Source organism: Rhipicephalus microplus, chromosome 2, assembly GCF_043290135.1.
Source record: "Rhipicephalus microplus isolate Deutch F79 chromosome 2, USDA_Rmic, whole genome shotgun sequence".
In the NCBI taxonomy this organism is placed as follows: Eukaryota; Metazoa; Arthropoda; class Arachnida; order Ixodida; family Ixodidae; genus Rhipicephalus; species Rhipicephalus microplus.
Genome location: NC_134701.1, coordinates 38,084,114 through 38,101,756, shown reverse-complemented (window position 1 = coordinate 38,101,756; position 17,643 = coordinate 38,084,114).

Sequence of the window (17,643 nt, the reverse complement as noted above, 5' to 3'; positions counted from 1 at the left end):
CTGGCCAGTTCGTGTTCTGTGTCTAGTGCCCTTCTATGAGACTAGATGGCCGCGCCAAAATGCCGTACGGTATACAGCACTTGATAACACTTTTTCGAAAGGCGACGCTGCTCTCAGTACACATCAACATCTGCGAAAAAGCCACAGTAGCCGAAGAAACATTTCCTAGATGTAGTTCTGCAATGCCTGAATTTGGCTCGTTGAAACAACTGAAAATCGATCGCAGCACATGCATGCACGGAAGCCACGATTACTGACAACGGCATTGGTCTTAACGTGTTTAACGGGCCAAGACGTAAGGAGTTGCAGGACGACGAGATTAGACGACGTTTGGTAATAACTACAACCTTCCCTCAGGTAATTTGAATATTAAATATAATGAAATATATCTATTATAAAACGATATAATTATTGATTGATTGAATGATTAGTTTATATATGGATTTATATGTGGGGTTTAACGTCCCAAAACCACCATATTGTCACGCAGCAAAGGACGACGCAGTTGTCTATAAGGGAAACAAGTTTATTGGAGTGAACCTGTGCTCCCCTAACAACTGAAAGAATACACAGGCGGCGAAGCAGCGGCCGGCAAAACGACGTGCACGCTAGTGAGCGTCGGCGATCGAATGACGCGGCATCGGCTGTGCGGGAATTTATATCCCTCGGCGCGAGGGTTTCTCGAATAGTCGAGTTGTATCGAGAACGCCGTGATAGCGTTTGTTAGAAACGCTGTTCGTTCGAACAGCGTTTCTAACAAACAACGCTTCAAGCGTTGTTTCTATCGAACAACGCCTGAAGCGTTGTTCGATAGCGTTTGTTCGAAACGCTGTGGTAGCGTTTGTTCGAAACGCTGTGAAAACGGCGATAGCACAGGCCGGCGCAGCCAGGCCGAAAAAACAAAACAGAAATAATCAAACCCAATGCATGCGTTCGCGGCAATATGATTATGAGAGACGCCATAGGGGAGGGCTTTGGAAATATCGACCACCTGAGGTTCTTTGATGAGCGCCCAAATCTCAGCACACGGGCCTACAGCATTTTCGCCTGCATCGAAAACGCAGCCCCCGCAGCCAGGATTTGATACCATGACCTGCGGGTCAGCAGCCGAGTACCTTAGCCACTAGACCACCGCTGCGGGGCTCTTCCCTCGTTTAGAAAGCGCTAACTGAAGTTTCAACCTCTCTGGCTAGAAATGTTTGCCTGGCTGGTGTACTCCAAATATCAGGACAAAGCTATGCAAGACATGTGTGCTTTCTGGAAAAGAAAGTTCAGGGATGGGAACTTGCAAAGTATTTGGTGTCTTGGTGCTCTTTCAGCTCACACGTTTTAAGAACGCCCTCAAAAATTTCAGAAGCCGAAACGAGTGTTACTATAACAAGACGACTGCTCCATACGCGAAGAGTTTCATAGAAGCAATCAAAGGCGAGTCAATCGTTGAAAATATGGAGTCATCAGCGCAAGCACAAAATCAATCAAACAGAAAAAAACTGATTTCCATCATAGACACTGTGATACTCTGTGGGCGACAAGGTGATTATGAGAGACGATCATGACAACTACAATACGATTAGGAGAGATGCCGTAGTGAAGCACTACGGAAATTTTATTACTTTGGTTCTTTACACTTGCACCAAAATCCATGTGAACGAGCATCGAGCATTTTCGCGTACATTGAAAATACGTCTGAGATTCAATTCTGCGCCTTGAGGGTCAGCTATGGAGCACCATAACCACTTGACCACCGTGGCGGGTAGTAAAAAAGATGGTTTGGGAAAAATCACTATGCGCTACTTTTCGTCCAGCTGTAAGAGGACAAGTTCAACTGCTGGAGATAAATTGCTGAAAATCACGTTCACACCATGTCAGAGTGATTCCGTTCTCTCCCGTTGCCTACTAGTTGCCTTTCAGTGGCTCCTTTCATTTGCGCAGGTTGTTAGCGGATACGAAAGGTTTGAATGGCAAAACGACAACCCAAATTTGGATGTGGCGATTCTCGCAAACTTTAGGTAACCCATTGGGCATATAATACGACACGTAATGAGCAAGATGATCTCGTGTCAATTGAAAAATACAATCAACAGTATTCCGTAATGTCTTGCGTCTGTTTGCTGTGTAAAGCATTGCTTGCACAGAGTTAATTTTATTTCTTATAAAAATAATGATTTGTATGTCTATTGTTTTTAATTTTACATGATATTATTTCCACATATGTTTCTGCATTCTGTTCAATTCTGGATGTGCATTATGTCGCTATCGTTGCAGAAATCGCTCAGTGTGCCCATTTAGTTATGTCAACTTAAAGGTCCGAACAAAAGAAGCGAACTAATAAATATATTTTTGTCTTATAATTCTTCAGCTTTATGTTCCTTATTTTAGCGCTGTTCGGCGCACTGCTTAACAATAATACTTGTGCTCACTACAGCTGCCCACACTGCATTTCTCATTATGCTGCTTTAGGTTTATGACCACAATCGTTTCGATAATTACCTTAAGTTACATGATGAGTATCTTAGTGGGCCTTTATGAGGTTGTGATGGCCTACACGTTTGCCTGTGTGTTGCATATTTGTCACTAGAGCACTTTACACCTTTAGACCATTTCTTCGGTCATTCGGGCGTAGTAAAAATATGTATCAATACATTTTACACCCACGTATTAGTGAAGTTTGGTGGATGAGCAGAATATTCTGTTGAGCGCGCGTGTGTGCAAGTGTGCGTGCGTGTGTGCGTGCATGTGTGCGTGCGCGCGTGCGCGCGTGTGTGTGCATGCATGTGTGTGTGCATGCGTGTGTGCGTGTGTGTGTGTGTGTTTGTGTGTGTGTGTGTGTGTGCGTGCGTGTGTGTGTGCGTGTGTGTGTGTGTGTGTGTGTGTGTGTGTGTGTGTGTGTGTGTGTGTGTGTGTGTGTGCAGCAATGTTGGTCTTTGGCTTGAGTATATGTTAGCCCACGTTCGAAGAGGAGTCACACTGTAATATATACATGAACCTGACCTATCAGCCCTTGGAACTCTGTCTGGCTTTTACCATTAAAATTAACCTGTTCCTCGGGAAAATTACCGTATTGCTCAACTCCGCTGAGACCTGTTTCGGCAGGTATAAGTATGACCACCGCTTCAGTATAAATCCTGTCGCCGAGTCAAGTTAAAACGCTCACAGCCGAGATTTCTGCCCAAAATCTCACGTAGTGCCAAAGCCTTGACAAACGCCGCGACAAAATCTTTTTTGTATGCAGACATTATCACTGTAAGAGCGCCCACGAATGATATTGTGATAGTAGCAGCGCTTAATTTTTAAACCCTGCCAGCGCGAAGCGACAAAAAAAAAGGTTGGTAAATCACGGAGGGGGGTGGGGGTGCGCGAAATATTCGGGGAAGTATGCACCCCCCCCCCCTTTTGGCTACGCCACTGCTGGCCCAACATGCATGGCTGACCTAGCCGTTCATGGTCCAAGCTTAGCCAACGAGGTTGGATCGAAGGTGATTTTGGTTAAATGAGTGGTGCCACAAAATTTTGGGGCTATCCGAAGCCTCTTGTGGGTTTTTTTGTATGCAAGGTCTCTCCACACAAAGGGTCGGACACAACAAACGCGTAAAATATATTTTAATTCAGTTCTAAAAGTGTAGCTGAATGCTCATTCTCGCGATCTGGGCCCATCGCTTGCGCAGCAACACTGACGTTGTCTTGCGGTTTCTGTTAAAATAGCTGATGCAGTCCGATGTTTAGTGGTACTTGCTGGAGATATCGGATCTAACCCTGGTCCTTAAACATCTGCCATGCGTATTGCCTGAATTGCGAAAACTAACCACCGGACAGTCTCAACTAATCTTGGAAGTTAAGGATCTCAAATACAAGCTTTTAACCACTGATCAAACGCTTAATACTGTAAGCTAACACCTAATGACTTGGAAAGCCATTACCAAAACTTTGTGTCAATCAGGACGAACATTGATAGCTTGAGGGCTGACTGCACGCAAACAGCTGGCATAGCAGGCAATATTGAAGCCCGCCAGGATGAAGCGGGAAATCACTCGCGCCGAAATAAACTAAATTTTATGGTATTCCTGAAACAAATACAAAAAAGCTTTCCCCAGTTGGAGCAACTAATTATTGACATCTGTCGCAATCGCTTAGACGATAATGTAGATCCTAAGAAAATTGACCGTGTACACCGTCTAGGTAAATTCAGAGAAAACAGACGTCGTCCTACAATAGTTAAGTTTACCTTTCACAAGAATAATTCCGCAATTTTTTCTTGTGGCCCTAAAATCAAGGGCACAGAATACAGCGTGATTGAAGATTTTTCTACTGCAGTCCGTAGTGTACGAAAACACCGTCTGGCGTTTGCTAATTCTGAAGTAGCTCCCTGTTCTCTGTGGTACAGAATGCTATTCATCAGACCGCATCGTTACATTTTGCACGCACCTTCCCACACACTAAAATAATCTAATCTCTAGCAATTAACTCATAAACAGAAAACGTCCTGTCACGCAAAAACCACACCTTTAATTGACCTGTCCTTTTTCACCACTTTCACAAACATACGTAGCTTTTTACCAAAAAAAGAGGTCATATCAAATCTTGTATCGTCTACTGCTAGTAACCACCTGGTATACTCACAGAGACCTCCTATTTTCCTTCCTTCACAGATGCATGGCTGTCTAATGATGTCAACGACGTTGAAATTCTCGCTGACATGCTGAATTTCAATATGTTCTGGAAAGACCGCGAAGGCTCCCGAGGTGAAGGCGTTCTCATTGCTGCTTGTCAGAAGCCGTCATTCTGCGTTATTAATTTCGTGACTGACCTAAAAATATTACGGCTTTTATATCGCGCTTGACAAAAAACTGTCTTCTTACTTGGTGTATGTTACAGACCACCACGAAACAGCCCACACTTTCCAGAGAAACTTAATAATATACTAAGCCAGCTTTTTACATGCAGCACACAGTAATGCCAGTGTCGTTCTTCTCGGCAACTTCAACTATCGAAGTATCAACTGGTGTAATCAAGTATCCACATTAAGCATCTGTGAAGCAATGAACTTTGCTGACGTTTTTTTTCAATTTGAACCTTTTCATCTTCATTTCACTTCATTTTATTACCTTAAAGACCCCTTAAAAGGGGTATTACATAAGGAGTGGGAAAACATTAGTACATAATTTGCTTAATGCATAACTAAACACGAAATAAAAAATACATGCGCTAAAGTACATAATTTGCATACCATGTAACTGAACACAAGCAAAATACAAAAACATACATGGGCTAAGGTGTTCCATACACCAGCACAAGTACAATAAATAATACGCCAGTACTAGTACAGTAAATATTACAAACTATAAGTTCGCTTTTTATTGCGAAAAGTGCGCAGTGATACTCTCCGCAAACGAACACGGGCAAGTGATGGCGGCGATCTGGTGGGGAAGGTTGTTCCAATCTGTAGCGGCATGGCAAAAGAATGAGGCGGAAAGGGTAACAGTGCGCATGCGAGGGTGGCCCACTTGCAAAGTGTGCCATGTACGATGAGATGCTCGGGCTGCGGGGAGGATATAGGGTGGCTGATGAAGCGAAGTGTGATAAAACTTGTGGAAAAGTGAGAGGGCTGCAGTGCGCCGGCGCATACCAAGGGGAAGCAAATTCAATTCTTTCGTTAAGTAAGATCAGATATCGTCCGAAAATGTCACTCGAATCGTTCGCCGTGAACTCCAAGCAATGGCTCCTGCAGCCATCACTTCCAATGGTCCTCAAGACAACGCATCTACCGTCTCCCTCATCCAAGCCGTCGTTCGCCGAGAAATAGCGAATCTCGGCATCGCACCTGTTTGCGCTGTTCGCACTACCGAGAGCTCAGCTTCTGTTAACCAGATTCCGGTGTACCCTTCACGCTACGCTTCCCGCTACCGGAACCCTGCTGAATGGAGAACGTCGGATGAACCAATCTGCTTTCACTGCTCTCGTGCCGGCCACAATGCGCGATACTGTCGCCATCATTGGAAATCCAATTCGTCTTGGAACACTGGGACATGGCGTTGATTTGAAGGCAACTCTCGCCGGTTTTCTATTCCGTACGATCCACAGCCTGCTCCAACTAACGTTCAGGGCCGAAAGTTCAGCCGGTCACCATCACCCCAAGGCCGCCGATCTCTCTCGCCGATGATTTCTCGATCCAGGTCCCCTGCACTACCTGGGCTCTCAACCTCGGGAAACTAGAGCATGCAGCTCTCGGAGGTGACGCTGCATTAATGACCCGTTCTGCAAATCCTCTATTGACAATTCCTACATGCCGCAATATTTTGGACCTTTTGGTGGATGACGTAACCGTTGCAGCCCTCACGACTACGCCAATATTAGCCCACTTCGATCAGACTGCCCCGAGAGAAGTTCGTACTGATGTGAGTGGCCATGGAATTGGTGCTGTTTTAGCTCAGTGTCAGCATGGACGTGACTTCGTCATCGCCTACGCCAGCCGGTTTTTATCCCCTGCCGAGAAGAACTATTCCATCACCGAAAGAGAGTGTCTTGCTCTTGTTTGGGCTGTCGTAAATTTCTCCCGTACCTATTCGGCCGCAGTTTTACTGTTGTAACTGACCATCTTGCACTCTGCTGGCTTTCCTCGCTCAAGGATCCCACGGGACGTCTCGGTCATTGGTCTCTACACCTCCAAGAATACACCTTCCCGGTCGTGTGTAAATCTCGTCACCTCCATCAAGACGCCGACTGCCTGTCACGGTATCCAGTGGATCCGCCAGACGCCACAGAGAGAGCTACTGAGGCTTGTGTCTTATCAATATCATACTTTCTTGATATCGCGTTTGAGCAACGATGCAACCCGGATTTACTTTCCACATAGAAAGCTTGAGTTCCACTACTCCGCCCACTTCTATGAACTTGTATTTCCTTCATGAAGGTGTTCTCTACCGCCACAACATGCGCCCTAATGGTCCTGACCGCCTTCTCGTCGTGCCTTCCCATTTGCGTGTAGACGTTCTCCGACAGCTTCACGATGAACCTGCCGCTAGTCACCTGGGAGTGGCCCGCACTTATGATCGCGTCCGGCGCCGTTTTTTCTGGCCACGCCTATATCGCTCTGTGCAAAAGTATGTCACCAGCTGCGGCTTTTGTCAACGTCGAAAACGCCCAACATCGCTTCCAGCTGGCCTTCTTCACCCTATTGAGATCCCTGCTGAACCCTTCGACCACGTAGGGCTCGACCTTCTCAGGCCGTTTCCCACTTCTGCATCCGGGAACAAATGGGTTGCCGTGGCGACCGACTACGCGACGCGTTACGCGATCACCCGCGCTCTTCCAACCAGCTGCGCTACCGATGTCGCCGACTTTCTACTGCATGACATCATTTTGCATCATGGCGCTCCTCGACAGCTCGTTACTGACCAAGGCTGATACTTTTTATCTCGTGTCGTCCAAGATATCGTACGTTCCTGTTCCACGAACCACAAGTTCACAACGGCATACCATACACAAACTAATGGACTTTCAGAGCGCCTGAATTGCACTATCACCGACAGGTTGTCAATGTATGTTTCTCCAGACCACCGTGACTGGGACGCAACGTTACCCTACGTCACCTTCGCTTACAACTCCTCCCGACATGACACCGCAGGCTATTCTTCGTTCTACCATCTTTATGGACGTGAACCCTCTCTGCCTTTTGATACACTCCTTCCCACTGGTTCAAGCTCCCCTGTCACATAGGTCCGCGATGCCATAGAGCGAGCCAACGCAGCACGACAGATTGCCCGAGAACGACTCATACTTTCTCAAGCCTCTCAGAAAGATCGATACGATCGTCACCACCGTGACGTTTCGTATGCACCAGGTTCTCTAGTACTCTTGTGGACACCATGTGGTAACATCAGCCTCTCGGAAAAGGTTTTATTTCGCTATGACGGACCATACCGGAATATACAAAGTCCTACGCAAGATCACCAACCTAACCTACGAGATACAGCGAGTCGTCGATGAAGCGCACTCAACGCCACCACCAGCTACTGTTGTGCACGTCGTAAGACTGAAGCCTTATGTGTCACCCAACACTCCCCTTTCGTGACAAGCGTCGGGTCAGCGCTTTTTGACGCCGCGGGGTAGTTCCACGAGGCAGTAATGGGGTTGGGCCTTAAAGCAGTAGACGGTCTCTGCCTGGAAGAAAAGACTACGAGGTGAATAAAGACAGGTCTCAGCCCGCCAGTGTGCCAGGCATTGTCGTCGCTTATAAACGTCGTAAATACCTGCAAATACACGTTTCCTTGTAAGAATATATATATATATATATATATATATATATATATATATATATATATATATATATATATTGTAGAGAAGCCGCCGAACACTGAAGTGGGTCAAACTCTCAAGTGTTCTCTAGTGGGTCTACCCTAAAAAGGACGCCGCTCGCGCTGGGAGTCCGTGCTTGGCCGTTACGGTCGCCATTGTCTATACTCGCTGTGTGCATGCTAATAAACGCCATAACAAATTGGTGGAGAGTGCTACGATCCCCTTTGATGCCCTGGGAACTGCGCTCACGTACCCTGCAATCTACCATGTCCCACGATGCCTCTCAGCAAACGCCTCCTCCCATGCCACCCCCTTGTCCCGGTGTCCCCAGGATCCGAGATCCACCCATCTTCACGGGCACCGATGGCACTGACGTGGAGGACTGGCTCGCTATTTACGAGCGCGTGAGCGTCCCCAACAAATGGGACGAGGACGGCAAGTTGACAAACTTGGTGTTCTACCTTGCGGGCGTTGCGAGCTTGTGGTACAACAACCACGCGTCCGATATCGCAACCTGGTCCAATTTCAAGACCGCTATCACCGACGTTTTTGGCCGCCCTGCCGTTCGTAAGCTCCAAGCCGAGCAGCGCTTACGCGAACGTGCTCAGCAGACCGGTGAGTCATTTACCAGTTACATAGAAGATGTCCTGGACCTGTGCAAGAAAACCAACGACAGCATGTCCGAATCAGACAAGATCCGGAACGTCATGAAGGGCATTGACGATGATGCCTTCACGATGCTGCTTGCCAAAAACCCAGGCACAGTAGCTGAGGTCATCACGCTGTGCCAGAGCTACGAGGAGCTCCGCCGGCAGCGTTCGATGACCCGTCGCTCCACACCGCGAGATGCAGGGCTTGCAGGCTTGGAGGCGAGCTGTGATCAGGTGGCACTGCTGGAAGACCTCAAGTCCTTCATACGTGAGAAAATCGCGTGGCAGTTCTCCCTCCTGCACTTTGCCCACCCACCGGCTGCTCAACAATCGGCCACTACTATTCTTCCACCCATCCGCCGAGCAATTGAGCAGGAAATAGCGGAGGTCATGCCTGCGTACCAACCACAACAGCTTCCGGCCCCTGCGCCCCCAAGTTACGCCCAAGTGGTCGCCAGGCCGCCTCCAGTCGTTCAACCGCCCGCCCCACTGACTTACGCCGAAGCTGCCGCACGACCTCCATCCTTTGCAGCGGCTATGCCGGCTACGTATGTTGACGTGACCTCTCAGACTCAGCTCCAGCACCCCCTGCAGCCTTTCCAGCCACCGTTCCGTCCATCGGCTCTTGCGTCATGGACAAGACCTACCCCAGCGAACCGATGGCGCACACCCGACAACCGGCCCATCTGCTTTGCCTGTGGTTACGCTGGTCACGTAGCCCGTTATTGCCATCGTGTACAGCCGGCTCGAATTTCTTCGCCTAGTGCTGGCCACCTCAGCCGTCCCTATCACGACGAACCACCGTCTATGCCACCGCCGTCTCGCCCAGGTCCATCTCCTCGAAGGTCGCCGTCTCCACGACGTCGTTCTCTGTCCCCCATGAGGCCAAGTTCGGCTACTCATGAGCGGGAAAACTAGTCGTCGCAGTCCCCGAGGCAAGGACTGCGATGCTATTGCGATGTGAAAGCCCTCAGAGCCGCCCATCTAATGTCATCGACGTGCTTGTGGACGGTGTTCATGCGTCTGCTCTTATTGACACTGGAGCTGCAGTATCCGTTATGGACGAAAACTTTTGCCACTTGCTTCGAAAAGTGACGACGCCGATTTCTGGGTTGTCCCTTCGTACTGCCGGTTCACATCGTATCCATCCTTCAGCAGAGTGCACAGCTCGCGTTGTCGTTCAGGACGTTCTGTATGTCGTCCAATTCATCATCATTCCTGCATGCTCTCATGACGTCATCCTGGGGTGGGATTTTCTTTCCCGCAACAACGCCGTCATCCATTGCGCCAATGCCAAAATTGAACTCTCACCCTTCTCGCATTTGACGCCGGAAGACAGTCCCTCAAAACTGAGTAAGATTCTCGTGAAAGACGACACCATAGTGCCTCCAAGCTCGGCGATTGGTGTACCTGTCTACTGCGCTGGACTCTCCGACACAATTGCGCTCGTTTCGCCATCCGACCGTGCTTGCCGAAGGAAAGGGTTGCTAGTCCCTTTCGCGACCGTGCAAATCACCCAGAGCAACGCCGCTATTTTTGTGACCAACCCATCCCCGTACACTCTTACCTTGGTTCGAGGGGAATGTCTCGCCAGAGTTGAACCAGTGGATAACGCACAAGTCCTGGACGTACCTGATGACTCGCGTTGTCCCAGTTCGTGTACCGTCAGCGCTGTTTCCACTTATGATTCATCATCTCCTGATGTATTTGGCCCCTACATTGATGACAATCTTACGTCGGTACAGCGTTCCCAGCTTCTGGACCTGCTGCGAGAATATCATTCTTCTTTTGATGTCGGGCGAAGTTCTCTCGGTCGCGCGTCCGCTGTTACACATCGTATCGACACTGGTGCCCATCCACCATTACGGCAACGTCCCTACCGCGTGTCGCCTGCGGAACGTCGGGAAATTAACGAGCAGGTTGATGATATGCTCAGACGCCACGTTATTCGGCCCTCGAACAGTCCATGGGCGTCTCCTGTTGTTCTTGTCGCGAAGAAAGATGGTTCTGTGCGGTTCTGTGTGGACTACAGACGGCTCAAAAAGATCACTCGCAAGGATGTTTACCCACTGCCGCGCATCAATGACGCAATTGACAGCCTTCACGGAGCCGAATTTTTTTCTTCTCTCGATCTGCGCTCGGGGTACTGGCAAGTACCCATGGCTGATGACGCTCGACCGAAGACTGCGTTCATCACACCCGACGGCTTGTACGAATTCAACGTCATGCCGTTTGGTCTATGTAATGCTCCTGCGACCTTTGAGCGCATGATGGACACCGTTCTGCGCAACTTGAAATGGCACACGTGCTTGTGTTACCTCGATGACGTTGTTGTGTTCGCCCCAGATTTCTCCACGCATCTCCAACGTCTGAAAGAAGTTTTCGCACGTGTGAGCAATGCCGGCTTGCAACTAAATCTGCAGAAGTGCCGCTTTGCAGCACGGCAACTCACCATCCTAGGGTACGTCGTGTCTAAGGATGGCATTCTTCCTGACCCAGCCAAGCTTCGGGCCGTGGCTGAATTCCCCAAACCTGCGTCCGTCAAAGAACTGCGTAGTTTCGTGGGCCTGTGCTCATACTTCCGACGCTTCATACGAAACTTTGCTACGATTATATCACCGCTGACGAAGCTCCTTGGAAGTAACGGGCCCCTCAATTCGTGGTCGTCTGAGTGCGACGACGCGTTCGCGAAGCTGCGCCATTTGCTGACGTCTCCTCCCATTCTACGCCACTACGACCCTACGGCCCCGACGGAGGTGCACACAGACGCCAGTGGTGTAGGCCTCGGCGCTGTCCTGGCGCATATCATATGATGGTTTAGGGACGTTAAACCCCACATATCAATCATGTCCTGGCGCAGCGCAAACCCGGATTCCCTGAATATGTCGTAGCATATGCAAGCCGTACGCTCACGAGAGCCGAGACAAACTACACCGTCACGGAGAAAGAGTGCCTGGCAATCGTCTGGGCCCTTACAAAGTTTCGACCTTATTTGTATGGTCGCCCATTCGATGTCGTCACCGACCATCATGCACTATGCTGGCTTTCATCATTGAAGGATCCCTCAGGCCGTCTCGCCCGTTGGGCTCTTCACTTACAAGACTATGACATCCGCGTGCTTTACCGCAACGGACGCAAGCATGCTGACGCCGACGCCCTCTCGCGCTCCCCTCTGCCTGAAGGTGATGTGCTCTGCTCAGTATCCTCGACTGCAGTTTCTGCCATTGATGTTGACATCATCGCTACCGAACAGCGAAAGGATAATTCGATCGGCCCGCTCATCGACTTGCTCGCTGATCCATCCGCAACGCCATCCACGCGTGCCTTGCGTCGTCAAGCTCGCCATTTCGCCATCCGTGACGGCCTTCTCATCATCATCATCATCATCATCAGCCTGACTACGTCCACTGCAGGACAAAGGCCTCTCCCATGTTCCGCCAGTTAACCCGGTCCTGTGCTTGCTGCTGCCAATTTATACCCGCAAACTTCTTAATCTCATCTGCCCACCTAACCTTCTGTCTCCCCCTAGCCCGCTTTCCTTCTCTGGGAATCCAGCTAGTTACCCTTAACGACCAGCGGTTATCCTGTCTACGCGCTACATGCCCTACCCATGTCCATTTCTTCTTCTTGATTTCAGCTATGATATCCTTAACCCCCGTTTGTTCCCTAATCCACTCTGCTCTCTTCTTGTCTCTTAAGGTTACACCTACCATTTTTCTTTCCATTGCTCGCTGCGTCGTCCTCAATTTAAGCTGAACCCTCTTTGTAAGTCTCCAGGTTTCTGCTCCGTAGCTAAGTACCGGCAAGATACAGCTGTTATATACCTTCCTCTTGAGGGATAGTGGCAAACTACCTGTCATAATTTGAGAGTGCTTGCCGAATGTGCTCCACCCCATTCTTATTCTTTTAGTTACTTCAATCTCGTGGTTCGGCTCTGCGGTTATGACGCAGAGCCGAACCACGAGATTGAAGTAACTAGAAGTAACTAGAAGTAACTAGAAGTAACGGCCTTCTACACCGACGCAATTACGACGCCGATAGCCGGCAGTGGTTACTCGTGATACCCCGCAGTCTGCGGTCAGAGATCTGTGAATCCTTCCACTCTGATCCGCAATGCGCGCACTCTGGGGTATTCAAAACCTACCGTCGAATTCGACAACGCTACTTCTGGCGCGGGATGTACCGCTACGTGCAGCAGTTCGTTCGCTCCTTCCTCGCTTGCCAACGCCGCAAACCGTCAGCACACATGTCGCCAGCCAGTCTTCAACCGTTACCTTGCACTGAGCGTCCGTTTGGGCGCATAGGTATCGATTTGTATGGGCCGCTTCCTCTGACGTCGGCTGGTAACCGCTGGGCCATCGTCGCCGTAGATCATTTAACGCGATACGCCGAAACCGCCGCTATCCCTGCGGCTACTGCGCGTGATGTTGCGTCCTCCCTACTGCACCGATTTATACTGCGCCATGGTCCACCTCAGGAGCTTCTCAGCGATCGAGGCCGTGTCTTCTTGTCAGAAGTCGTCGAAGCCATTCTCATGGAGTGCCATTCTGTCCACCACAAAACAACTGCTTACCACCCGCAGACGAATGGCCTGACCGAACGCTTTAACCGCACCCTCGGCGACATGCTTTCGATGTACGTCGCCGCCAGCCATACGGATTGGGATACTATACTGCCCTTCGTCACCTACGCCTACAACACCGCCCCTCAGAGCACGACCGGTTTTTCACCTTTCTTGCTGTACGGAAGGCACCCGTCACACACCATCGACACTATACTCCCGTACACGCCGGATCCATCTGAGTGTGCACCTATTTCCGAGACAGCCAGGTTTGCTGAAGAGTGTCGCGAGCTGGCCAAGACATTTACGACGCATGAGCAAGAGCAGCAGAAGAGTATTCGTGATGGCTCCGCCACTTCTGAACCCACGTCCCTTCCTGGTTCCCTTGTATGGCTCTCAATCCCGACCTCTGTAGCTGGCCTTTCTTCCAAACTACTCCCGAAATATGAAGGTCCCTACCGCGTGATCTAGCGCACATCTCCGGTCAACTATCTTATCGAGCCAATTGAACAATCTTCGGACATGCGCCGCCGCGGGCGCGACATAGTCAACGTGGAGCGCCTGAAGGCTTACTATGACCCACTCGTAGTGACAAGCTGCTAGGTCGCCAGGCGGCTCCCTCTTCGACCCCGGTGTGATTGTAGAGAAGCCGCCGAACACTGAAGTGGGTCAAACTTTCAAGTGTTCTCTAGTGGGTCTACCCAAAAAAGGACGCCGCTCGCGCTGGGAGTCCGTGCTTGGCCGTTACTGTCGCCATTGTCTATACTCGCTGTGTGCCTGCTAATAAACGCCATAACAATATATATATATATATATATATATATATATATATATATATATATATATATATATATATATATATATATATATATATATATATATATATATATATATATATATATATATATTGTCGCAGCGCAACGCGATCAAAAGATATCAGCATGCAGCTTACGGCAGCGAAAAGAGCGCGTTCAGGATCAGCTGTACAGCAAGACGCCTGCTTTGTTGTCGTCCCGAAAACCGCCTGACCCACAAGCTGGAATCTACAAATATTTCCTATCATCGTTCTTTTTCATTTAAACAGGTGTCACTTGCCCCTCCTTATAGGATCAGAACCCCGATGCTGATTCAGACCCACGGTATTTTTTAACGTGCAGTCAGTCGCTCACATACGGCTTCGTACGCACTACATGAACAAGTTTAGGCTGGTGCTGGTGACGCCTCGGGCAGTGGGGACTGTCAGAGACGACCTCGTAGGTGACGTCACTTATCTGGCGCGATACTCGGTATGGCCCGAAATATCGCCTTAGCAGCTTCTCGGAATATCCACGTTTTCGTACGGGTGTCCAAACGCACTCTCTGTCACCGATTTTGTACGTTACTGTTCTATGCCGAGCATTGTAGCGGCCTGCGTCGTAGTCTTATCGTTCGCGGATCCGTAAGCGGGCGAGCTGCCTAGCTTCTTCCGAGCGTTCAGTGAACACGTCAGCGCCTGTGTCGGTAGCGTCCCATTCATGTGGCAACATCGCATCCAACATTGTTCGTACCTCCCGTCCGTGAACTAAGCTGAATGGAGTCATGCGAGTCGTTTCTTGTTTAGCCGTATTGTATGCGAACGTGATATAGGGTAAAATTTCGTCCCTATTCTTATGTTGGACAGCCACGTACATGGACAGCATGTCTTCAATTGTCTTGTTGAGGCGCTCCATTAGTACATTCGTTTGCGGGTGGTACGCAGTGGTCTTACGGTGAGTCGTTCCAATAAGCATCAGGAGGTGGTCTAAAAGAGCTGCCGTAAATGCTGTTCCGCGGTCTGTTAATACGATAGTCGGGGCACCGTGGCGTAGCACAATATTTTCTATGAAAAATCTCGCCACTTCTGCTGCGGCGCTCTTTTGGATAGCTTTTGTTTCGGCATACCTGGTTAGGTAGTCTGTTGCGACTATAACCCAGTGATTTCCTACAGTAGAAGTAGGAAGGGGACCCAAAATGTCCATTCCTATCTGGTCAAACGGTGTACGTGGAACCTGAACTGGTTGCAGCTGACCGGCGGGTTTCTTTGGATGCGACTTTCATCGCTGGCTATCAAGGCAAGTGTGAATGTGGTGCTTGACGGCTGTTGTGAGTCATGGCCTGTAGTATCCCTGCTGTACTCTTGCCAATGTGCGAGTGTAGCCCAAAATTGCCAAACGTCAGCTTGTTGTGACATGCTTGAAGCACTTCAGCTCGAAGCGGTGCAGGAATAACGAACAATAACGGCTCCAATGGATGAAATGTTTCTTTTGTAAACGACGATAATGCCCTTGCAAAGACTCTGGGTGCCCTCGAAGAACGTCCGTCCACGTAATTAATCAAATCAAGCAATCCAGGGTCGCCTCGTTGTTGTTGAGCAATCGTGGACGCGTCGAGAACACCAAGGAAGGCCATGTCGTCGTCGTCAGGAGGAGAAGCAGACTGTACTGGTGATCGAGACAGGCAGTCGGCATCCGTATGGCGCTTCCCAGACTTGTGTATGACCGTCATATCGAACTCTTGTAACTTCAGACTCTACCGCGTTAATCGACCGGTTGGATCTCTTCAATTAGTCAACCAACAGAGTGAACGATGGTCACTAATAACTTTAAAAGGGTGGCCATACAAATACGGTAGAAATTTCATAACTGTCCAGACCACGGCGAGACATTCTTTCTCAGTTGTTGAATAATTTGCATCAGCGCGTGTTAGCGCCCTGCTTGCGTAGGCGATCACTCATTCCGTGTCTTCTTGCCTCTGCACAAGCACAGCTCCGAGGCCTACATTGCTTGCCTCAGTGTGAAGAATTGTTGGAGTTTGCTCGTCGAAGTGGGCAAGCAGTGGAGGTGTTTGAAGACGTTGGCGGAGGTCATTCAACGCTGCTTGCGGTTCGTCGTTCCACTCAAAGGTGGAGTTTCTTTTGTGAGTCGAGTTAATGGCGACGCAATCCATGCGAAGTCGGCGATAAACCGGCGATAGTAGGCGCATTGGCCCAGAAAGCGCCTGACAGCTTTCTTATCAGACTTTACTGGGAACTGTGCCATGACCGCAAGTTTTTCGGGATCAGGCCGAACGCCGGTGCAGCTGACGACATGACCAAGAAACAGCAGTTCTTCAAAACAAAAGTTTCATTTCTCTGGTTTCAATGTGAGGCCCGCGGAGCATATGGCTCGTAAAACAACTTCTAGCCTTTTGCGATGGTCGTCAAAAGTTGCAGAAAACACTATGACGTCGTTAGATAAACTACAGAGGTCTTTCATTTTAACCCTGAAAGTACAGTGTCCATGAGCCTTTGAAAAGTGATGACTGAATCACATCATCTTCAAGCGTTTTAGCGACTTGTTGCTGTATCACTTCCCGTTGCTTTGGAGCCACACGATAAAGATTCTGGTGTATAGACCTTGCTGCGTCGTGGGTAATTATTCGATGCTTTGTTAGCGGCGTTCGACCGACCCGTGATGTCGATGAAAAGCAGTTATGGAATTCAGCTAACAGCTCAAGAAGCCTCGTTCGCTCGTCCCTTGACAACGTAGTACCAACGTCAAGATTAGATACTGAATCTTCTTGAGGTGTTTCGTCTAGGGGCGATAAACTGCCTTGCATTTGTGCTGTATTTTTGAAGTAAGCGACGGCTGTACCCTTCGGGAGATGTCGGCGCTCGGCACTAAAGTTAGTGAGCAGCAAGTTTGTGCATTCCGCAGTGACAGTGACAAGACCTCGAGCAAGTGAAATACCGTGGCTAAAAATCAGAGAGCTTATTTGGTCGGCAATACCGTCGCCGTCAAACGGCTCATCCCCTGGCACCGAAACAAGCGTACACGATCGTGGCGGGACGAACACTTCGTCATCCGTCAGACGTAAAGGCTCTGAACGAGACGTATGTCTCGGCTGTGAACTATCGACTAAAGCAGGGCTGTTGTTGCGAAACGTATTGACACTGTCAGGGACGTTGATGATGGCGCCATGTTCTCTCAAGAAATTCATTCCGATAATCAGGTCTTTACAGCATGAAGCGAGAACGACGAACGTCACCACGAAAGTAGAGCCACCGATGTCGAGCCTTGCTGTGCACATTCCGACCGGCCTCAGTAATTAGCCGCCTGCCATCCTTAGGTGAGGTCCCGTCCA